The following is a 9,196-nucleotide window of genomic DNA, read 5'->3' as shown; positions in this document are numbered from 1 at the left end:
CAAGATTCGAATTTTGTATGCCGCTGGAGTGATACCACGGCCCCGCAGAAAACTGACGTGAAACAACGCTTGTGTTTGTTTTCGTTGTGTAGGTAAGTAAGGTTACCGGGGGCCCAATTACCCCCTCTTCTCAATCTTTCCAATCCCCGATTCCCCAACAATTTTTAAATTCATAACCCCCTAAAGGCCGGCAACGCACATGTATGTGTGGGAGAGCCATGCTTCGGCACGAATGGGCCGGCTCGACCGGAGTGATACCACGGCCTCACAGAAAACCGACGTGAAACAACGCTTGCGTTGTGTTTCGTTGTGTGAGTGAGGTTACCGGAGGCCCAATTCCCCCTTCCCAATCTTCCCCATCCCCGATTCCCGAACATAAATTCCTAACTCCCAAAAAGCCGGCAACGCACTTGTAACGCCTTTGGTGTTTCAAGTGTCCATGGGCGGCGGCGATTGCTTACCATCAGGTAATACGTCTGCTCGATTGCCGGCTTGTTCCATAAAAAAAAAAAAAATGTAGGGCTTTTGGTGTTTCGGGTGTCTTCATGGGCGATTACTTACCATCAGGTGATCCGTCTGCTCGTTTACCGGTTTACATGATCATAAAATGGGTACATTTTCTAGTCTCTATTTCCAACTAATTTGATTGCTCGTATTCCATCATGAAACTATTTACACAAAATTAACTACCAATAATATCTACTTACACAAACACGTTCGGATAACATTTACAGTATGATTATCCGATATCGGCTCGTTTCGAAACACTGGATTGGTACTAATATATCACGTGCAGACACAACTGGCAACCAGGACCATAGAAGGGTATACAGGGTGGAATAAATGATGTCATTTATCAACTCCTATGTCGTATCGCAGGCAGGAATGACACCGACGTATGTGTTGTTCGCATACCTACAGTAACATACGGCATGTTTGAAAAAAATGTAGAGGAATTTGTAACAGGTGTTGTTAGCAACATTTATTCATGACAATGCAATGAATGTGTTCCACTAAATAAATCTGCATATAGCATATATCTACGGTATTTTACAACTGGTTAAATTGAATACTTTTATTGTTATGGGAAAAAACTATTCATTTTTATTAGTTTTGTATAAAATACTCGGATTGAGTATCCTAATGCTTTTGCGTCTAATGACATACTTAGGCAGATTTTCAAATTCAGATACGTCTGATTAACGAAAGTTTGACTTTTGGACCATTTTCTTGTATAGAAAAGTCGACATCATTTCGTATTAAATGAAGTTCTCCTCATTGTAGGTACTTACTTAGCTAGTTTAAGTTTAAGAGCATTAACATTTCCTATATGCACAAAGCAAGATAAACTTTAACGACTTCGACGTCTTATTCATTCATAGAAGCTAGGTATTGCATTAGAGAATTATTCCATCTTCGTGCATATCGGGACGCGTATGCTAAGCAGTATTATAGCAGAAGTTCGTCGAGACACGACAAACGGTTCCGCAACTTATAATTAACTCATACTCCTCCGTCGAATCCTCTGCAAAGCTGTGAAAATACACGCTGTATGTACGTCGCGTTGCTTCGCCAAACTACATGCTGAAATAAACAACATTAAGATGTCTGTATCTAAAAACAAATTGTAGAACTAGAAAGATAATCTTCCAAAGCTATTTATTTGTATTTGTAAATCAAATCAGAATGAATTTAAATATCTTAAAGATCTGGAATAATAATAATGAAAGGGAGTGTTTAAGTTAATTTCGGTAATCCTCGCAATAGCTTAACGAAGTTTTTTATTGCTTTCCTCGCTGCTATATAAATTCGTTAAATAGCGACTGTTAAATTTAAGATCGCGGTGCGGTTCGTGGTGTTTGTGGGAGGTCATAAAGAGGTCGAACAATGTGTACGATTTAATGGTTGGATCGTTTATTTATCTGGCCCCGTGTAATGTGCCATTGAAAAACGCTTAGGTGTTAAAGGGAATTACAGGGGCACATCGTATTGTTCTCCCTTTAAATTGATGTCGGGTACAATTTGAACACTCCGGACTACCTGATAACGTTGTAATTGCTTTAATGTATGAAGATAGTGTGTAAATGGTTTCACTTGACCTGAAAATTGTAGGTGGAATAAATATTTTATTATTTGCTTGAATACATATTCTGAGAATTGTAGGTGGAATATATATTTTATTATTACTTTATGTGACATTTTGTGATGTTTTTAAAATCTGGCGACATATTGACAAATACATTTAATAACAGAAGCAGCAAAAAAAAAAAATTATATTCGTTTACAAACTGTTAAAAATTAAAATAAAGAGAGAGGGAACGAATATTTTGTAGGAAACAAAATACATTTATAAAAAAAATATATAAATTAATTTACTCAAATTCATTGTAAAATAAATTGTGTAATTTTGTATCATTTAAAATAAGAACGATTCTTGGAACTCAGTTTTCGTATTCGCGAGAAAACGTACACATGCATTTAAAATTAATTATTTTTGTATAAGAAACAATTTTAAATGTAAGTAACAATATTTTAATCAGGTATGTAGTTAAAATAGTATGTTGTTAATTAATTTATCTCCAACCATAAACGCAGGGATCGCTACGCATATGCTACGTGGCTACGCCGCTACGCGCCAATATTGCTACGGCGTAGCTAATAACATTAAATGCGATTTTACGCTCATTAAAATTGCTGCTAGTATATTTATCCTGATGATATGTTTATTTATTGGCATGTTTGAATGTTTCACTTATTCTTTTAGGGAAAGAGAGTTATAATTTTAATAAACTGAAAGTGACTGCATTTGGCGCCGTGCCTGGGCCGGCTGGCTCGTGTGTGTCGCGGCAAGTTCGATTCTCGCACAGAGCAATTTTTTGTGTGATCCACAAATTGTTGTTTTAGTTCTAGGTGTCGTGTATATGTAAAATTTGTATGTTCGTAAACGCATCTGGTACAGGAGAAAATTCTAATGTGAGCATTGCATTTTTTTTAAAGAAAGTCTTTTCTTTATTGCCTCTTCATATTAGTGGTAAACTATAGAGTATACGGTAACGGTATAAGAGTCAAAATCTCATACTCAAATTCTAACCAGAAAGGGTCAGAACAATATCACAGAACATTTAGGTCTCTGCTTGGCCGAATTTAATTGGGTCTTGGCCCAACTTCGTGATGTATAGCCATTACCGACTATCTGGAGCAGACTTAGTTCAATGGATGGATGGACATGGTTAATGTTTTGGATGTACGGCAGGTTAAGGTATGTTATGGCTTCTAGTTACCTTTGTTACGTTTTATTTGGATTTTTACTAGTAACACTTTTTTTTTGTTGGTCGTATGTTAGTTGGTGTTGGTATTACCTGTTCGCGATAAGTTGAGACCTAAATTTTATACATAATTGATTAATATTACTAATAATGTCAGTAATAAATATACATAAACAACTGAATATTACATGCATATCGACTAACTACCTAGTATTTTTTTTCCTAGTGGTAGTTTTAGATTTTTTACCAACTATGCCTATGACTTACTAGAATGTAGGTACGATATGATTAAATAACAAACTAGTAAGACTAACACATAACACCCGAATAGTATGAACCACAGAAAAGAGAAGAAGAAATTCTCAGTTCTGTGATATGAACCATAACTCCTTAGAATTTGATAGCATAACATAAATATGAAGTTTGTAACTTGTCTTTCCATTTATCAGTATGACACACAGAAAGCGTCGCCGTCGTACTGTGGACAATACTGCGTTGCTGAACACCGTTGCACTGACACTATCGCTGTCACTTCCCCTTCCTGCATGCTTCTACGAGTAACTAAATAAAAGAAAGACAACACAATAATAACTTGACACAAACAATAATAAAGAGTTTATTAGTTGTCTTTTTAACAAACTTTTAAAAAATGAGAGTGTGGTTCTTAATTTGACGTGTATGTATGTATGTTTGTCCGCTATTATCTAGTGATTGGATCAAACGATTTTGATGCATTTGTCAGAAAAGTGTTTGTTCTATTTAAGAGCAAATTTCAATATTATTGACGACTTAAAAAAATTGAGGTTGAAGTTTTTTTTACGTTTCTTGTTCGAATTTGGTTTTTAAAGTTCGAAGTGTGATTTCGGCTTAATAAGTAAAAGTTAATACATTATTAGTTTTCGAATGTAGTATGTATTGAATTTTGTATCCTATAATGGGGATGACGTTTTTCTCAAAGGAAAAAAGGCCTACTTATAAAACAAAGGTAAAAAAAATATACACTAATTAAAAGTACTTTATAATTATTATATTTAAGATGCTCCTCTGATTCTCACTCCCGTTGATCCAGTGTCGTGTTTGTATCTGTAGAGGTCTCTTTATTTCGTGGGTGTTTTTTAATTTTATTTTCTAATAAAATGTAGCCCCGAGACTAGAATTTTCTCCTGTGTCGTGGGTGCCTTTACAAACATACAAGTTCACATTCAAATGACACCCAGACTCGAAACAATTTGTGCGTCAATAAAAGATTCTATTTAGTGTCCATTTTACTTACCTACCAGTGTGTTGTTACATAACTTGTTATGTTCCTAAATTAAATGATACATTTTGATGAAAACATCGAACCTGTCTAGATAAATTCTGTTTTTGATTGGTACTCAAAACTCGTAGAACAATTGTTATTAATTATTGAGGCTCAAAGGTCAAATGTCCAAATGCTACGGCCGGCATAAAATCTGTCATAGCCAACATGAAACTGAAATAATAAGACAAATGAAACGTTGTGTCGTAGAGCTGACGTTACTCGTACCCTAATAAAATATCAGTTATGAAATAATACTGAGTGTAAGATCTCCTCTTGAGAGGTACGGTGTCCTGTGAAAGCTGCTAGTAAAAAATATTTATTGGCAATAAATGTGGTCGCTGTATCGTTACGGCGATCTGGTGGGCTTGCGGCAGTAAATTTAATTTGGTCATTGATCGACCACGCCGATATACCTACCGTACGAACGTACCTACCTACTCATGCGGTGCTCAAAGTAATTGACATCAGGAAACCCGTTAAATTTCATCGTCCTTTACACATTTCCAAGCAATTTCTCTCTGAAAAGGAACGTAGTATAAATCTGTACCTGGTTATAAAAACAACACCTATAAACGCTAGAAAATAACCAATCATAGAGTCGCTACTCCAGTCGTTCTATTTGTGTGTACATTTGATTTCCTCAGGGAACTCTTAGGAATATATTATTTTTTGAAGAGCAAGAAATCGTAAGTCAAATAAGTTTGTGAACCACTGGATTTGAGCGTATTTCCCGCGGGTGACTTGATTACTGTAGCGAATGTACTGTAATGTGTTTGTATCGAGTCGATACTGCTCGCATGTCACCTGCAAGTACATTTTTATGTACAGATATAGTATATATATTATTATAAGTAATTTTACTTTATAAAATCAGTTTTTTAATAATTACATACATAATACAAAATGTTCTTGATTCCTAAAACCGTTGAAAGTGAATCTTCGTTAAACCATTCTGCGTCAAACAATTTTTGCCCTTTAAATGTTCCCAGTTATTTACGAAAGTCATGCATCTTGTTACCGAATTATTCTAGCACATTGCGAAAAGAGCCATTAAACTAATATAATGTCGAGGCCCACTTCAGAACTCCTTATTCGCACTTCACATGTTTATTTTACCCTCAATAAATTACCACACTGCCTTCAATGTGACACTTTTATTGTGACCTTAAAGTTAGGAAAAAGTTTGCTAGTGTACTCGAAAAGTGTCATTTATGAATTTACGACACTATTATTTTTCCCACCCTAGTTAAGTGGGGGCAGAAAATAGAATAGTTCGCTTTGACATATGCCGTTAATACGACCGTTTTATTCTGGAAAAAGTTTTGATTGCTTTCTCAAAGCAGTTTCGTCATTGATGGCGTATGGTAAAAAGTGCGAAGTAAAATATTTGGAAGTAGGAAGTTGTAATAAAACTGCAATATAAGGGAACAGCGGCGATGATAGTGTGCCAAGTTTATGCAACGTGGCGCAGGCATTCTGGGTGATTAATGTCCGGGCTCAGTACGGCCGAGCTGCAGAGGAGTTACGTACAGCCCAATGCTAATGATCACGATTTGGAAAACTTTAAAAAACACCTTAATAACGTTATCTTTATAACTGATGTGTACACTATATGTGTCTGTGGTTTAAAACATTGCTTTCATGGTCAGAAGCTTCGTTGAAATAATTGAAGCGTTTATAAAAAAAAGAATAGCCATAACTTTCCTAACAGTCAACATCCAATAAAAAGGCCTATACCAACTTTGGGATAATAGTTTTACGTACTTACTTACCTATTATAATGAAACAAAATATTTCCAGCACCCAAAAGGTGAGTAGTCCTAGGCTAAAAGGTAGCAAAATTGCGAATCTTGCCATAAACTTGTAACAAATTCTATCATCCCTCGACCTTACTGGCGTTGTTTGGCTCGTTTTATGTATTTTAACCGTCGTAAATGAGATGTAAATCCGAGGTAGCATCAACCTGTATAAACTTCTGTTATTAGGAGATTAACCCTCTCCAATTAGGTATTACAACCTAGTTTATTAACCTTTCTAATAATTTCCGTAACTGTTATTTAAATTTGAAATCACGTTTTATTTCTAGCCATTTGATTAAAAGTAATGTTGTAAAATAAAATGTTACGATATAATTTGGTTCTTCGACAAATGTAATGACCGATTACCGTTGGGGTAAACGTGTTATAGAGTGGAGAATGCGTCTAGGCAAGCGTAGTGTAGGGCGCCTTCCAGCTAGGTGCAGTAATGATATACGCAAGGTGGTTGGTAGTGGTTGGATGCGTAGAGCTGAAGATCGAGCTCAGTGGCGTGCTATTGGAGAGGCCTATGTCCAACAGTGGACGAGAACAGGCTCACGATGATGATGATGATATAATTTGGGTATTATACTATTATATTATTATACTTATGTTCCGATCAGATGCATAGGAGATGGTGTAGGTACAATAATTTACATTTGCATTATTTTTGTAATAATGTGTACATTTAAACTTTCTACTGTTTAAATTTAAAGTACAGAATATTGTATTCTCATTTTCACATGAGTTAAACTCAAAGAAAAACGTGGAAATATTTTTCAATTAGCTTTAAATTTATATCCGATACGAAACTTGAATCCGAAATATCTACATGTGTATACCTCAAAATAATCGCATATTACTAATATAATTAACGTATGTTTTTATCTATCTAAAAAATACTGTTAATTTAGCAAACCTGCTGATTCTGTGACAAAATTTCTAATCTATGTTAGGGGCTACATAAGTCGTCCCCCGAAAGCGGCTGGGTGTTAATACGATCTAAATGAACCGTAAAACTTTAAGGCTGGTGGCTAGTAATTTAAGCTCGCTAGACATCGCACCGCCACGCTACCGGTAGGTAAATTTTCAACACAATTTTCGACATGACACATTTTAAATTAGTTTCTTTCCAGTACATACTAACATAGTATTTATAATCTCTGTTATATCGAATTTACAAAGGAAATTGTTATTTTAGAAAAGTAATGTTGGATTCTGTACACACGTATGTGTGTGCACGTATATACACAACGTCATAATATAGGACACATTTTTTTATTTTCCTGCTGAAATATAATACTTTCGTCACTTACAGAAGATATGTCGATTTTCTTTTTAAAAAAATACATTATCTAACTGACGGACTAATTTGATTTTTAATTTTCATACCCTGTTATCATCATCTTACATACCTCTTTCGCTTCATCAACAAGCATCAGTCTTTTCATGCACGCTCATCAGATTGTTTATGCTATAATACATATATAAAATACATCATATGTACATATATTTCAGGGCTAAGTTTCCCGAATACTTAACAGTCTGACCTTCTAAAGTTATCCAAAATTAGATCAATTACCTTTTCAAGATCAAGTAACTGATATTGATCCAATTAGGAAACCCTTAAAATTGAGCCTTTGGGGAAATTGTGTACCTTTGGCTTTACCTGGTTAATCCTTGTCGGTCAGTCTAAAATTTGCTATAATATATAGATCCTTATATTGTTTTGTAAACTGTTAACAATCAAATCGTTTTTTATAGTTCGATTTGTTTTTTCTTACTACGAGTATGTATATTCTTAGCCGAGATTTTAGGGATCACGGTAATAATCTTCTTACATATAAAAATGAATTGCTTCTTTCTAAAACGGGAACGATTTGGCTAATTTTCTGGAAATCCAGTAAAGGTTTAAAAAGTGTTTAAAAAAAATGTTTGAGGCGGTACAAAGTTTGCCGGGTCAGGTAGTATTTATTATATTTCTATCTTTACGGGACGTATTTCTATTATTACTAGTGATATGTACCTCTGACTCAATATAAAAAAAGTTCAAATTATTTGACAGGCTCTGTATAAACACAACCTTATCCGTACTTTAGGCAAGAGTTAGTAAAACACATTAAGTTTGATAGTTAGGGTGGCGATGCATAGCCTGTATTGTTCCACCACGAAGGTCGAACACTAAAGTTGAGAACATAACTTCAATCCAATATTGAATCTGTTAAATAACAATTTTGAACTGGCAATACAATTTTATGAAAGGAAACTACATGCCAATTAGAGAAACTGATTGATTTAATCAATTTGGTATTACCTATAATTGTTAGTTGCTGTAGTACTGAGTTTTGGCTCGCTACTCAGCTCCTTGTGATCGTAAAGTAATGTTTTAAAGCCTTATTTAATTAGCCTTTCTCGATAAATGGACTATCCAACACAAAAATAATGATACAATTAGAACTAGTAGTTCCGGAGATTATGGTTCAAACAAACAAACTCTTCAGCTTTCCATACTATAAGTATAAGAGTTTTAAGAGTCAAAGTTAATGATCTCAAGCAATACTTTATTCGATTCAATATTCGGTTTGTCATTATTATTTGTTACCATACTTTACCATGTATCTACAGAATAGAAGTTAAATATACGTAAATATAATATCTCCGTAAGATAAAATTGTGATCATGATAACGTTTTAATTTTATACAAATCCCATTAAGCTATCAAACTAATGAATCCAAACGCAATAACAACCAAGTTTCACTAAAAGAGCGCCCGTAAATAGGATACCTAAACATATTATCCTGCCTTTTGAAACACATTACTAAGTCGAGCC

Source organism: Spodoptera frugiperda, chromosome 29 (genome assembly GCF_023101765.2).
Source record: "Spodoptera frugiperda isolate SF20-4 chromosome 29, AGI-APGP_CSIRO_Sfru_2.0, whole genome shotgun sequence".
Classification (NCBI taxonomy): Eukaryota; Metazoa; Arthropoda; class Insecta; order Lepidoptera; family Noctuidae; genus Spodoptera; species Spodoptera frugiperda.
Note: the sequence above shows the minus strand (reverse complement) of the source record.